At 43.8% G+C, this 15,084-nt stretch overlaps 1 long non-coding RNA gene across 1 annotated transcript; it reads left to right on the top strand.

Moving 5' to 3' along the window:
• Nucleotides 1–1,415: 1,415 nt before the first annotated feature.
• LOC140605533 (uncharacterized) lies at nucleotides 1,416–5,537 on the top strand. Its single transcript, XR_012008184.1, has 2 exons — nucleotides 1,416–2,638; nucleotides 3,625–5,537. It is a non-coding gene; the product is annotated as an uncharacterized lncRNA (long non-coding RNA).
• The last annotated feature ends 9,547 nt before the right edge of the window (nucleotides 5,538–15,084 follow it).

Genomic DNA, 15,084 nt, shown 5'->3' with positions numbered 1-15,084 from the left:
AAACGCCTACATCTTCTGTCCCTTTTCCCTATTATGTGTGATGTCTTTCTCCAATCAGATAGGGGTCCCCAAATGTGGGGCCACAAGAGGGTAGAAACTGGCAGTAGGAGTGGTGAGAGGATTCAGTGGAGGCAGAACAAAGGAGGTAGAAGTTTGTTGCCTTTGCTGCTGGCAGTGGGCAGGACAGGTGAGGCAGAGGCTGTCTGCTGGCAAGCAGTGGGTGGAAGCTGTGTGTAAGCAGGAATTGTGGGACCCAGGAAATTTAACAAAATCCCCTACCCCTGGACAAGCAGAGCAGGACTGATTCCATTTTGTGCTGCACCTGCCACCTCCTGTATGACCCCCACATAACCTGCTTATTGCTTAAGGCGCTGCCCCACCCTAGTCAAACCCAGGGCACACCCTAATCGGAAATCGGCTCATAACCATGTAACCCTGCTTTGTGCCCGCCAAAACTGTGCGCCAATTCTGACCAAAGTAATAGGCCAGCTCAAGTGGATCCTATAGGGTAAGATGTAATTCAATTGGCCACCTGCGTGTGGACCGACAGGACTGTGCAACTTTCTGTGTATCCCATGGGCCACTGGCCCCTATAAAGCTGCTACGCCTCTTAGTCTCGGGGTCCAAGTCCCTGCTCCGCTGTGTCGGGTATACGTGGACCCAAGCTCGAGCTTGTAAATAAACCCTGTGTGTTTGCATCGGTGTCGGCTCCTTGGTGGTTTCTCAGATTTGCAATCTTGGGCACAACATTTGGGGGCTCATCCGGGATCCAAGAAACCTCCAGGCCCCCATCCGGAGGGTTTCACGCGTGGTGAGTGTGCACTCAGCTTTTAACACCTTTTGCGCGCATATTTTCTGACAGCTCTAAACTGTACTGTACCTGCAGGAATTCTAATCTGTATTAGGTCGGCATTGGCTTAGGCGGACACGCTGGCGGGCCGGCGACTGGGGGTCTTGAGGAGACGTCCCTTGCCCCTGCCTGGAGGACTGAGGTCCTCATCTGTAGGAGGACGGAGGTCCTCACCTGTAGGAGGACGGGGGTCCTCATCTGTAAGGAGGTCTGACTGCCAGCCCTTCGGGTTGCTTTCTGTTTTGTCTCTGCGGCCGCACTGGAACGTTTGTCTGTGTTACTATGTCCTTGTTAACTTTTTTTGCATTTGTCTGTGTTGTTGTGTCCTTGTTAATTGTCTTTACTGTCTGTGTCTTGGTGTGGATTGGGGACATAATGGGGGAGACAGAAACCACTCCCCTCTTATTCTCTCCCACTTCTCGGATGTTAGGGAAAGAGCTCATATTCTGAGCACAGACATACAGAGGGAGATTCCAAGTTTATTGCATATCAGAATGGCCAATCCCCTTTGACATGGAATGGCCCCGAGAAGGAACTTTTCACCTACCTATTATCTTACAGGTTAAGGCCGTGATCTTCAGGGACAAACCGGATGGCCACTCTGACCAGGTGCCCTACATCCTCATCTGGCAGGACATGATCGAGAATCCCCCTCCTTGGCTAAAACCATTTTTACCCCCCAAAGCAGGACCCACCGAGATTCTAGCCCTGCGGAAAGCCGAGAAGGAGACTGACTACGCCCCAAGCGCCCCTTTATCCGGTCTTCCAGGATTCCTTCCCGGAGGACCTGATTCTCCCGCCGCCCTACGGGCACCCCCTCCCCCTTCCGCCCCTCCATTGGAGACACCGGGGGCTGCAGAAGGGGCGCCACCCCTCCCTGACGAGGGAGTCCCTGTGCGCAGGCCAGCAGCGGGGACATGCGGTCGGACCCACCGGACGGCGCCACCTCCGAATGCCAGGCCGGCCGACTCCACCGCCCTTCCTCTCTGCGCTATGGGGCCCCCCAGTGAGACTGGCGAACAGCTAATGTTATATTGGCCATTCTCCACCAGTGATTTATATAATTGGAAAACCCAAAATGCAAAGTTCTCTGATAATCCGAGAGATCTAATCGGGCTTTTAGATACTGTTCTCTTCACCCACCAGCCTACTTGGGATGATGCCAACAGCTCTTGCAGGTTCTCTTCACCACCGAGGAGAGAGAACGAATTCAGGTGGAAGCCCGGAAGTCTGTCCTGGGAGAGGACAGACAGCCGACTCAAAACCCAGACCTCATAAATGCTGCCTTCCCTTTATCCCGCCCCACCTGGGACTACAACTCAGCTGAAGGAAAGGAGAGGCTCCGGGTCCACCGCCAGACTCTGCTGGCAGGTCTCAAGGCTGCCACGCACAAGCCTACCAATCTGGCCAAGGTCTATGATGTGAGACGGGGTAAGGATGAGAGTCCAGCAGCCTTCTTAGAGAGAGTCATAGAGGCTCTTAGGCAGTACACCCCTATGAACCCAGAAGCCCCGGAAACAAAGGCCGCAATTATCATGGCTTTTGTTAACCAGGCCCCTCCGGACATTAAAAACAAATTTCAAAGAGTAGGGAGACTGGGAGAGAAGAGCTTGCAGGACTTAGTGATAGTAACAGAACGAGTCTATAATAATAGAGAAAGTCCGGAAGAACAACAAACCAAACTAAGTGACTGGCAGACCTGAAACCTGGCCAAGATCCTGCTGGCCACAACCATGGATGACCCACAGGAAAGACGGAGGTACCTCAAGAAGCTGGCTTCAGGGACAGGTAAGGAGGATGGCCCTGGTCCCCCTCGGGAGCGCCCTAAGCTGAACAAAAACCAATGTACTTATTGCAAAGAAGAGGGCCACTTGGGTGAAAAGCTGCCCTAACAAAAGATCTAAGGCCCCTGCCAAGATCTTGGAAATGGAGGACCTGGACAATTAGGGGAGTCAGGGTTTGGCACCCCTCCCTGAGCCCAGAGTAACTCTTAAAGTGGAGGGGCAACCTGTTGAATTCCTAGTGGATACTGGGGCACAACATTCGGTTTTATTACAACCCCAAGGGAAATTGGCAAACAAAACTTCATGGGTGCAAGGGGCCACAGGGACCAAACAGTACTCATGGACTACCCGAAGAACTGTGGATCTCGGCACGGGCCGGGTATCCCACTCCTTCATGGTCATCCCTGAGTGTCCCTACACGTTGTTAGGTCGGGATTTGCTTACCAAGATGGGGGCACAAATTTGCTTCCACCCCGAAGGGGCAAAAGTCTTAAACAAGAAGGGGCACCCGATTCAGGTGCTTGTCCTGAGTTTAGAAGACGAATATCGTCTCCACCAAATGCCCTCAGCGCCAATGACTGACATTGACCGTTGGCTGCGGGAATTTCCCCAAGTGTGGGCAGAAACTGGGGGAATTGGGCTGGCCCAGCATCGACCAGCCATATACATAGAACTAAAGCCAGGGGCAGACCCTGTCAGGGTCCGCCAATACCCCATGCCTCTAGTAGCACGAAAGGGAATCACACCCCACATACAGAGACTACTGGACTCGGGCCTATTAAGGCCCTGCCAATTGGCATGGAACACTCCCTTGCTGCCAGTTCAGAAATCGCACTCTAACGATTACAGGCCAGTCCAAGACTTGAGGGAAGTCAACCAGAGAGTAGAGGATATGCACCCTACGGTCCCAAACCCATACACCCTCCTCTCTACCCTGCCTCCAGACAAAACTTGGTATACGGTATTAGATTTAAAAGATGCCTTTTTCAGCCTGCCTTTAGTGCCCAAGAGCCAAGACCTCTTTGCCTTTGAATGGATGGACCATGATGATGGACGCTACTTGCTCCGGGGGCACCGACCCTGCCTGACACCCCCAACTATACTGATGCTGACTTACACTGGATCAAACGCTTGCCTATGACCCAGTGCTTGCGTGGCTGGTGGAGGGCTGCAGACTCCAGCATCATCTTGCCAGAGGAAGTAGGATGGCGAGTCCTATCCAAAATACATCGGAGTACTCACATGGGAACAAGGAAGATGGAAGACCTCATACGACATGCGAAGATCACTATTAAAGACTCTCGAGCAAAGATCAAGCAGATTGTGGCAAGCTGCCACGCATGCCAGTTAACTAATGCCACTGCCCATGAATCTAACCCAGGCACCCGGCTCCAGGGGGACCGCCCAGGAGCCTACTGGGAAGTGGACTTCACTGAGTTAAAGCCTGGAAAATACGGATACAGGTATTTATTAGTGTTTGTAGATACTTTTTCAGGGTGGACAGAGGCATTTCCCACCAAACATGAAATGGCACAGACCGTGACCAAGAAACTGCTGGAAGACATCTTACCGAGGTGTGGTTTTCCTGTTAAGATTGGGTCAGACAACGGCCCAGGATTTGTATCTAAGGTAATACAGGGAGTCGCACTAGTACTTGGGGCAGATTGGAAATTACGTTGTGCATATAGGCCCCAGAGCTCAGGACAGGTAGAGAGGATGAACAGAACATTAAAGGAGACCTTAACTAAATTAGCCCTGGAGACTGGCGGGGACTGGGTGACTCCTCCCCTTCACCCTATGGGTATGGAACTCCCCATATAAGATGGGACTGACCCCCTACGAGATCATGTTCGGTCTTCCTCCACCTGTTATCTCCAATTTAAAACCTGAGGTGCTTGCTGAGTTTGATGATCACCAACTTCTTTTCTCCCTCCAAATGTTACAATGAACCCATGAGCAGGTGTGGCCTAAGCTGAGGGCCCTCTATGAGACTGGGCCACCCCTGGATCCCCATCGATATCGGCCAGGTGACTGGGTGTACGTGCAGAGATACCAACACCGGACACTTCAACCTTGCTGGAAAGGACCTTACACTGTGATCCTGACCACTCCCACCGCTCTCAAGGTTGACGGGATTACTCCCTGGGTCCACTACACCCACGTCCGGCCAGCTGACCCACACGCCATTCTCAAGAACTTTGTTCCAGAATGGAAAAGCCAACCGGACAAGGACAATCCCCTAAAGCTAAGACTGCGCCGTTCTCACTTATTTCGCACCTCCAAGACTCCCTATTCCTAGGTTGTCCTTCAAAATAGAAGGGGATTAGACTTAGTCTTCTTACAACAAAGGGTGTGTGTGGGTGGTTATGTGCTGCCTTAAATGTAGGATGTTGCTTCTTCGCTGGAATGTAAATGGGAGCGAGAACAGCAACAAGGCTGGTTAGAATCCTGGTTTAATCATTCCCCCTGGCTCACTCTGAGAGCAACCCGGACCCATGATTGGGTCCTGCATAGGATCCTCTGGAAAAGGGGGGAATGTGGGACCCAGGAAATTTAACAAAAATCCCCTACCCCTGGACAAGCAGAGCAGGACTGATTCCATTTTGTGCTACACCTGCCACCTCCTGTGTGACCCCCACATGACCTGCTTATTGCTTAAGGCGCTGCCCCACCCTAGTCAAGCCCAGGGCACACCCTAATCGGAAATCGGCTCATAACAATGTAACCCTGCTTTGTGCCCGCCAAAACTGCGCGCCGATTCTGACCAAAGTAATAGGCCAGCTCAAGTGGATACTATAGGGTAAGATGTAATTCAATTGGCCACCTGCGTGTGGACCAACATGACTGTGCAACTTTCTGCGTATCCCATTGGCCACTGGCCCCTATAAAGCTGCTATGCCTCTTAGTCTCGTGGTCCAAGTCCCTGTTCTGCTGTGTCGCGTACACTTGAACCCAAGCTAGAGCTTGTAAATAAACCCTCGTGTGTTTGCATCGGTGTCAGCTTCTTGGCGGTTTCTCTGATTCGCAATCTTGGGCACAACAGGAATGTGAGGAGGTAGACGGGGACGTAGAGAATTTTCCCCTTCTTGGTAACTGTGTCTGGGTGTAGGTAACATTGGTCAGCTAGAGCTCATCACTATTGAGGTGGGTGGCGTGATGGGCCTGTCTGCAGTCAGCCAGGGGTTACAGTGGTCCCCTTCTACATTCCATTGCTCAAGCCTGTTGCCTAAAAGAAGCTTCTACATTATGGTGCTTTTTAAGCCACCTTGAAGAGTTACTCATTTTCCCCGGTTATGGCCTATGTGTTATCACACTTCTGCTTGTTTTCCTTGTTAATCTATCTATTAACACAGAGGTCTCAGCTAAGAACTCAGAAGGGTAAAGGCAACATTATTTTTTCTTAGTGCTGTGATAACAATGAAGTATCATTTGAAAAATTAATGGGGAACAGGAAATGAGGATGGTGGTGGCCACCCACATGGGCCCACTGAGCACATATCCAGTGGTCAGTAGTTGTGGTTAAGAATGAACTGTAATGGGGGCACCTGGGTGGCTCAGCAGTTGAGCATCTGCCTTTGGCTCAGGGCGCGATCTCGGGATCCTGGGATTGAGTCCTGCATCGGGCTTCCCTCAGGGAGCCTCCTTCTCCCTCTGCCTATGTCTCTGCCTCTCTCTGTGTCTCTCATGAATAAATAAATAAAATCTAAAAAAAAACAAAAAACAAAAAAAACGAACTGTTAGCTTCCTTTCAATGTATGTGTATACTATTTCTTCAGCTGGCTATTAAATTAGTAGAACATAAATATGCAGGAAGTTGTTGGGAAACTAAGTATTTAATAAAGTGAATTGTTAGGTACTTGTTTTGGCCTGCAGTCCTGGGAAAAAAAAATTACTGAGACACTGAGGGCACCACGAACATTGAGAACTGGGGAACCTCTGGTTAGATCCTTCAGTTTTGGGATTTTCTTTGAAAAAGACACATATGCAGGAAATAGAGCACTGCCCACAGTTCAGCAAGGCTTACAGGTTAATGAAAGCCTGAGAAATGTTGTGTGCAGAGCGGAAGCTTTGCAAAACTCAGATTTATCTTGTGTACACATCCTTTGATAGTCCAAAGAAAGGCATAACATATTTGGAGGAGGTGGGGAAATCACATTTTCCATAATAAAGTAAAAGATGCTTCTTTGAAGTATGCTCCCTTTTGGCTTCTTGAAAGTTTCTCTGCATTAACAATTTGTACTGATTTTAGCTACTGATGAGCAACATTGTTTTGGTGAATTCTGATTAGCACATGAATGCCTCGCTAGGGCCCCCAGGGAATGCAAAGCAGACACATTTGCAATTGAATATCCACTTAACATTTGGTCTGGAGTTTGAAGTCTCAATCAATTTCCATGTGCCCTGCTTACTCTACTGGGACTCTTGCCCAGATGTGAGTCCCTTAGGATGTAAATGTTTTGTGATCACAGTTTTGTGCGACATCCTTTGAAGGGATTGAGGACAGTGGAGAGAGAACTGCCCTGTAAAATGTTTGAAGGTGTGAACACCCTGCCCTCAGGCACTCTAGTGACTTTCCTTTGTATTCACTCCTTTTGTTTTCATCAAGACAATACGTGCACATCAGGAAATCAGATATGGACAAAGAGTTTGTGATGAAAAACAAGTGACAGGCTCCTCCTCTCCCTTCGAAGTCCTGTTCCAATTCTCCCAAGAAAATCTCTTGGGCTCATTTTTTTGAGATTACCTTCATAAGTATGCTTATAAAATGTACTTTTCTATTTCCTGACTTACCAATTTTAGACAGTTGTTGGTGCCCATGTTAGGAAGAAAACAGGTTTGTGAATTAGCGGACAACAGGCAAGCTAACAGAAAAGAGTTTATTATGCATGTGAGAGCATTTAGTAATAAGTAGTAAACTTGCTCAGTAGCCAGAAGTAAAGGTTTATATACCAACTTAACAAAAAAAGGGAGAGGTTAGAATTTTAGTAGGGAAGTATGAAAGGTTCGATTGGACATTTTGATAGGAATAGGTAGCTGAATTCTTGCTTCCCAAGGCTAAGTGTCAGACTTCTCACCAATAGGAAATCTCCTGGGTTGGATGAGGGAGAGTTAATGGCAGCTGTATTTTGGGGGAGCTTTGCTCCAGTTTAGATAATGTTTCTTTCTGTGGCTGCTGATCAGATTATTTTTGGCTTAAAGTGATTTTCATATTGCCTCGGTGGGCTGTTAATCCCTTCATTGTCCCCATTTGAAACTTCCCAAGAAATTTCACAAACAAGGATTTGGGTTGATTGCTATATAGAGAAGACTTGGTTTATAAACTGGTTGCTGAGGGAAAGAATGTAAATTCTGAATCCAGAGGGTTAAAAATTGTGTTCAAAATGGTGGAGAGTAGATGGCAGTGGCAACTAAATGGATTTTCTGGTTTACAGTTTGAATACCTTTGATGATGGCATCCCATATATGGTCTATTATGATCAGTCCTTAGAAGTTTGTATCAAGTCAACCAGCCTCAGCTTGCAAGGCTGTTTTAGACCCTTGGGTAAAAGAGCAGCTACAAGCCAATCTAGAGTTCCAAATAGGATCTGGGTGTTGTAAGATAGCAGGGTTCTTGTCACACAGAGTTGAAGAATGAATCTTATGGACACAAAAGGGTGAAGTGAAAGTTCATTAAGTGAAGACGAGAACAGAAAAGAAAGAAAAGCTCTCTAGAGTGAGAGGGATCCTAAATGGGTTGCCATTGAGGACTTTTAGTGAGTCTTTTATTTTTTATTTTTTTATTTATTTTTATTTTTTAGTGAGTCTTTTATTGAGAACTGACTAGGAAACTTGTGGCCTTGAGATCCTTGTGCCATCTTGGTTTGTCCCCTTATCTCACAGCTCTGTGTCAGCATCATCACCTGCCAGGAATAGTCCCAGAGCCTGTGTAGGTAGGGGAGTCAGAGGCCTCCTATCTCTCTCCTGCCTATTTCCAAACCCCTTCCCTATTCATAGGACAGGACCTGTGGGCAGAAAGAGCTATATTGGGATTGTGAGGAGTGATGGATTATAAACTTTTTAATTAGTGGGGGTGAGGGATAGTGCAAGTCTCCAAGGGATCTGGAAGCAAGGCTTTCAGGACATTGAGGGGCCAGTTGCTGCCAAGATAAGTTTACTTTTATTTATTTTTTATTTTAAAGATTATTTATTTATTTATTTATTTGTGAGAGACACAGAGAGAGAGAAAGGCAGAGGGAGAAGCAGGCTCCACGCTGGGAGCCCAATGTGGGACTCCCCGGGTCTCCAAGATCACACCCTGAGCTGAAGGCGGCTCTAAACCCCTGAGCCACCCGGGCTGCCTGATAAGGTTACTTTTAAACATAAAGGTAGGAAGGCAGCCACACGTTCCTTGAAGGAGGTCACACTCTGCAGGTTTCAGGGATCTATCAGTGGGCTGCAAGCTGTAAAGAGATTTTTTTAAAAATTTTTTATTTATTTATGATAGTCACAGAGAGAGAGAGAGAGAGAGAGAGGCAGAGACACAGGCAGAGACACAGGCAGAGGGAGAAGCAGGCTCCATGCACCGGGACCCTGATGTGGGATTCGATCTCGGGTCTCCAGGATAGCGCCCTGGGCCAAAGGCAGGAGCCAAACTGCTGCGCCACCCAGGGATCCCCTGTAAAGAGATTTTAATTTAAGCTACGTTTCTCTTGCCTTTGTTCCCCACATCACGGGCAATCAGGTCTTAGTTTTCAGGGACACCAAGTCAGTAGGGTAAAGAACAATGGAAAACGTTAAGTTTTAGGGTTTTAAGCAGATAGAGAAGGAAGTTAGAAGAATAGAGAATTTGGTAAGATGACATGATCCAGTCTGTTTACAAACATATAATAAAATCTCAAAGAAAAGAAACAGAATTAGAATATGATAGCCCACAAAGGTGTGTTATGGTTCTCTATTGAAATGTAAACTCCAGAGCTAACCTTCTGCTTTGATCAAAGATAATCAAAGGGAGATTATTCTTGTTTACAAAATAATTCCTGTCTCATTGAATTCGACCTGATTGTTTACCTAAGTGCGGCAAGAATAGTAATTGACCACATAGACCTGTTTAAATTTGCTTTACTGGAACTTTCATAAGGAAATCTCAGATTCCTTTTAAAAGCATCTTGAGACTAGGAAGCCAAGCCAATAATTTGCCATCAGACTTCACCTGCAGTTCTGATAGATGTAGGTGTATTCCTCTCTTCTGGAGCTCCCCAATCCTTTATATCCAGAAAATAAAACATTAAAGAGCCAGAAATGTTCCAAACAAAAGTTATAAAAAATCAGTTATTCTGCATTAGTTTATTTACTTCCATGTCATTAATTCTTATTCTGCTCGAACTGAGGTTACCATTTCATGAACTCATCAGCTTCTCCACTAGAATTTTTGGAAAGCCTAGCTTAGTCCAGTGGTATGATCTCAAAGTTAGTTAAACCATGCCATGTACCCCAGGCATGGTCCTCTTCACAGATTCCTGAGACATTTCCTCTTTGTTGAAGGTGAGGCACTTTGATTTGTAGCTGATTGCAAGTGTTCTCAGAGAAGAACTGGACAGAAATAGAAAAATGAAACAGCCATGGTTGAAGATCTGATGAGGGTTCATGATAAAAATAATGTAATTGACTAAGAAATTTGGTTATTTATTTGACATAAAATATTTAAAATAACAACTGGAATTACAACTGATAGCACTATACCATTTAATCTATTATCACGAAAGCAGCACAAGGACATACTATGGACAACTGCGTTATTAACAAATTTCTAAGAATTTTATATTATTCCTGAAATTTATATGAATAGAATTTACCTATACAAATATAACCCAGGGAAAGTTAAGTATCTTTTCTGACTTGATAATACTTTTCATGCAGTTTAATATACAAATAAACCTAATTATGTTCTAACATTTCTCTTTTTAGGAGGTGAGAGAATGTGGGGAACCTGGGTAGCTCAGTTGGTTAAGTGATCAACTCTTGGTTTTGGCTCAGCTCATGATCTCAGGGTTGTGTGATCAAGTGCTGAGTTGGGCCTCCCGCTCAGCAGGGGGTCTGCTCAAGATTCTTTTCCTTTCCCTTGCCCTCTGCCCCTCCACACCACCTCCCACTCTGTGTGGGCAATCATGTGAGCATGCTCTCTTTCTCAAATAAATAAATAAACCTTTAAAAAAAGGAGAAAGAAAGTATCCTTTAGAAGGTGAAAGGAAAATCTGTGTCAGCTTGAAATACAGATTTAATTTAGAATATGATTTTGAAAAGCCAAATTATCAAAAATTGTCAAATATGTCAAAAGTTTTGAACTTGATTAAATACAATCAGAGGTCATTATGAAAAAATACTTAGTTATCTACGTAACCAAAGTGACAACAAAAGATTTTAAAGGTAAATATGGGAGGTAACATGCTTGATTAAAAAAAAAAAAAATCCCTCAGCTCTTCAAACAATGAGAAAACATGTTTCTCCTTAGTAATCAAGTCCATGATAAAGCAGGAAATTATTCTAAGACACACAATCTGTTTCCTAGATACATTACTCAAATGGTAAAGAAAAACCTTTTACAATCTCTTATGAAGAGAGGACTAATAACCTAAGAAACTTAATCATTTTAAGAGAGAGAAAGCTCTAGTTTTACATCTATACACTACTGATATTAAAGCCCATTTAAAAACCTTACAAATAAATAAATAAAGCTTACAAATTAATCTTGGCCAGTTTGAGCACTGCCTTTTTTTGTAGACCTCTTACAACTTTCTATAGCCATTCAAACTTTTGTCCAATATTTTTCTAATTCTTGTTTTGAAACAACCTTTAGGACAAAATTACTTTCTTTTCTCCTAACAAGAACACATCTTCTATTCCTTGCATACAAAGTTGTTTTCTTCCACTCATTACTTCCAGTAGTTTCATGTATATAGATTATATTTTTTAACCATTAATAACTTTTATTAAAGTAGGGTGTAAACAGTTGTGAATTGTCTGCCATATATTAGCATTTTGTAGCAGATTAGCAAACTTTATGAGTAAGATATATATACCATCTCACAATTTAACAGGTATATGTTTCTTTAAAGTAAGCATTTTTTTTTCAGTGTGGGAAAAGAATATATTTTTTAAGAGATAAATTGTTGGTTTCTTTTAAAAATAAGAAGTCAGAAGTATATGAGCTTAAGCTTATGTTCACTAATGAATAGTGTAGTAGTTTCTTATTTAGAAAGAATTTAGATTTTTAATAAATATCTATTACTTATTTTAGCATAGCTCTAAGGTTGCAAGTCACCAAAAAGATTTTGGAGACTATTTTTAGGCAGATATAATAAGGCATAATCATTTTTCAAATACATTTGACAGCACAATGACTCGATTACTTTCAAATCTATGGATTTTATAATCTTAAACATCTAGTTGATTTTCTATTGGCTTATTTGACTAGTAAGCATGGGTGAAAAAACATACATTCTGTCCCAAGACCTGAATGTATGTCTGAATTATATTTAATGCTGACAACTCTGCAGACATGCCCATTTTTATTAAATTAATGACCTCAACTTAGTCTTACTGATCAAAGATTTATCAAAACCATGTAAACCTGAAAAGCATTTGGGCTAATTTCTTGGTTCTGAGAATTTTTGGAATTTTTTTTTTTTTTTTTTTTTTTATCAAAGTGCTCATTTTTCTCTAAGCCAATTAGAATAGAGCTCCGGTAAGGGATTTTACAAATTAATTTGGCATGTCATCTGGTGGTAGGAAAATATCACATGTCATAACTATATAAGCGCACAGACAGATACAGACAGAGGTCTTAGAGCTTTCATTCTGAAATGTTAGCCATAAATTAGGCCTAGACACAGTAATACAAAACTTACTGGTTTATGTAAGAATTAGTTCACATTTTTGCTTCTCTTTATGTTTTTATCCAAGCTGTGTTTTTGGCAGTTAGAGCAAATCAAGGTTATCTGCTCAGAATGTAGACAGAAGCTTTTTAACCAATATTTGTAGAGAAGGTTATTAAGGTATTCACTTGCCCTGGTAGATAATTTTGTGAATGCTGTAGTTTAAAGTTTGGGCAAGGTGTTCAGGAGGTATCACACGGCTGTCAAGGTGTCTCCAAAGCTCAGCTTTGTGGTTAAAGTATTTAGTCTGTTTCTGCTTAGCCTCTTTAATTTTAGGTGGCTGCTTTTGGGGAGGGGGTCCCTGAGTCCTCCTGATATAGCAGGTGGTCTAAAGCTTAAGTGATGACAGGGAACTTAAGGGCTGAATGGGAAAATAAAGGTGCTAAGGAAGCCAGTCCTGAATTTTTTTTTTTTTTAAGATTTTATTTATTTACTCATGAGAGAGGCATACACAGGCAGAGACACAGTCAGAGACACTGGCAGAGGGAGAAGCAGGCTCCCTGTGGGGAGCTGGATGTGGGACTTGATCCCAGGACCCTGGGATCGTGACCGGAGTCAAAGGCAGATGCTCAACCACTGAGACATCCAGGTGTCCCAAGACCTGAAGTTTTCTCAAAGAAGTCTTTGACGTTGTAAATCATTTTTTTTAAAGTCGTGTCAATAAAAAGGGAAACAGAGTTAATGTCCTAGTGGTGGAGAATAGTCAGTAATAGTTCAGGAAGGGGGAGGTGTTCATTTGTGCTTACTCACCAGAGAATTTGAGAAGATAGTTCTGGGTTGTAGAAGATTCTATCTTATAAGGAAAGAAAAAAGGATTATAACTGCAAGCTTCTTTTGAGCAATGGTAGAGAAAGTTGCACCAGTATCAGTTATAAAAATACCCAGTTACTGATTCTCTATTTTAATTTTAGTAGATAGGGTGCCTGGGTGGCTCAGTCCATTCAGCTTCAACTCTTGGTTTTGGCTCAGGTCATGATCTCAGGATTGTGAGATCGAGCGCTGTGTCAGACTCCATGCTGGGCATCGAGGGCATCAAGTCTGCTTAAGATTCTCTCTCTCTCTCTGTCTCCCTCTGCCCTTCCCTTTCCTATTCTAATTAAAACACACACACACACACACACTCACACACACACAAATAATTTTAATGGAAAGTTCTGTGTTATGATTAAGAATTGGCTGATCCTGCCAACATGCATATGAGAAAATGTTCTGCATCACTTGCCATCAGGGAAATACAAATCAAAACTACAATGAGATACCACCTCACACCAGTGAGAATGGGGAAAATTAACAAGGCAGGAAACAACAAATGTTGGAGAGGATGCGGAGAAAAGGGAACCCTCTTACACTGTTGGTGGGAATGTGAACTGGTGCAGCCACTCTGGAAAACTGTGTGGAGGTTCCTCAAACAGTTAAAAATATACCTGCCCTACGACCCAGCAATTGCACTGTTGGGGATTTACCCCAAAGATACAAATGCAATGAAACGCCGGGACACCTGCACCCCGATGTTTATAGCAGCAATGGCCACGATAGCCAAACTGTGGAAGGAGCCTCGGTGTCCAACGAAAGATGAATGGATAAAGAAGATGTGGTTTATGTATACAATGGAATATTACTCAGCTATTAGAAATGACAAATACCCACCATTTGCTTCAACGTGGATGGAACTGGAGGGTATTATGCTGAGTGAAGTAAGTCAGTCGGAGAAGGACAAACATTATATGTTCTCATTCATTTGGGGAATATAAATAATAGTGAAAGGGAATATAAGGGAATGGAGAAGAAATGTGTGGGAAATATCAGAAAGGGAGACAGAACGTAAAGACTGCTAACTCTGGGAAACGAACTAGGGGTGGTAGAAGGGGAGGAGGGCGGGGGGTGGGAGTGAATGGGTGACGGGCACTGGGTGTTATTCTGTATGTTGGTAAATTGAACACCAATAAAAAATAAATTAAAAAAAAAAAAGAATTGGCTGATCCTGCCAATTACCTTCGATCATAAACCCATTAATCCATGACTCTGGATGGGTAAGACTGAGGTGGTATTTCTCAGCACTATGAAGACAATGAATTAGATAGTAAAGGATTTGAATTTAGATAATCATAGGAGAGCTGGTAACAATAAGAATGCTTAGGTTCCACACCAGACAGCTGGCTGTCTCTAGGTATAGAGTCAATAACTTGTGCCCCTTTGAAAAGAGAACACCCTTTCTGGCTTCCAAAGCTAGGCTCCCAAAACACAAAATATAACATTTTGGGGAGGAATAATAAAACACCTTTAACACAAATGGTAGTGATAAACAGAGGCAACAGCTATCTCTGGGAGGTACTGATCCAAATTGAAGAATCAAAATGCCCAAAAAGCTAGTTCTAAAAAAAACATTTTAGTCTGTAAATCTGAATTTTAGATAATCCCCATTCTCAAAAAAAGAGAGAAAACAAGAGTGTCTCACTGCCTTCATCCAATCAGAACCTGAGCAGGGATCCAGAATCTGGTAAGAAACCTTCCTTTTGTGGGCTTGGTCAGAGCCCCTAAT

Source organism: Canis lupus, chromosome 15, assembly GCF_048164855.1.
Source record: "Canis lupus baileyi chromosome 15, mCanLup2.hap1, whole genome shotgun sequence".
Classification (NCBI taxonomy): Eukaryota; Metazoa; Chordata; class Mammalia; order Carnivora; family Canidae; genus Canis; species Canis lupus.
This window is presented reverse-complemented; position numbering and strand designations above follow the sequence as displayed.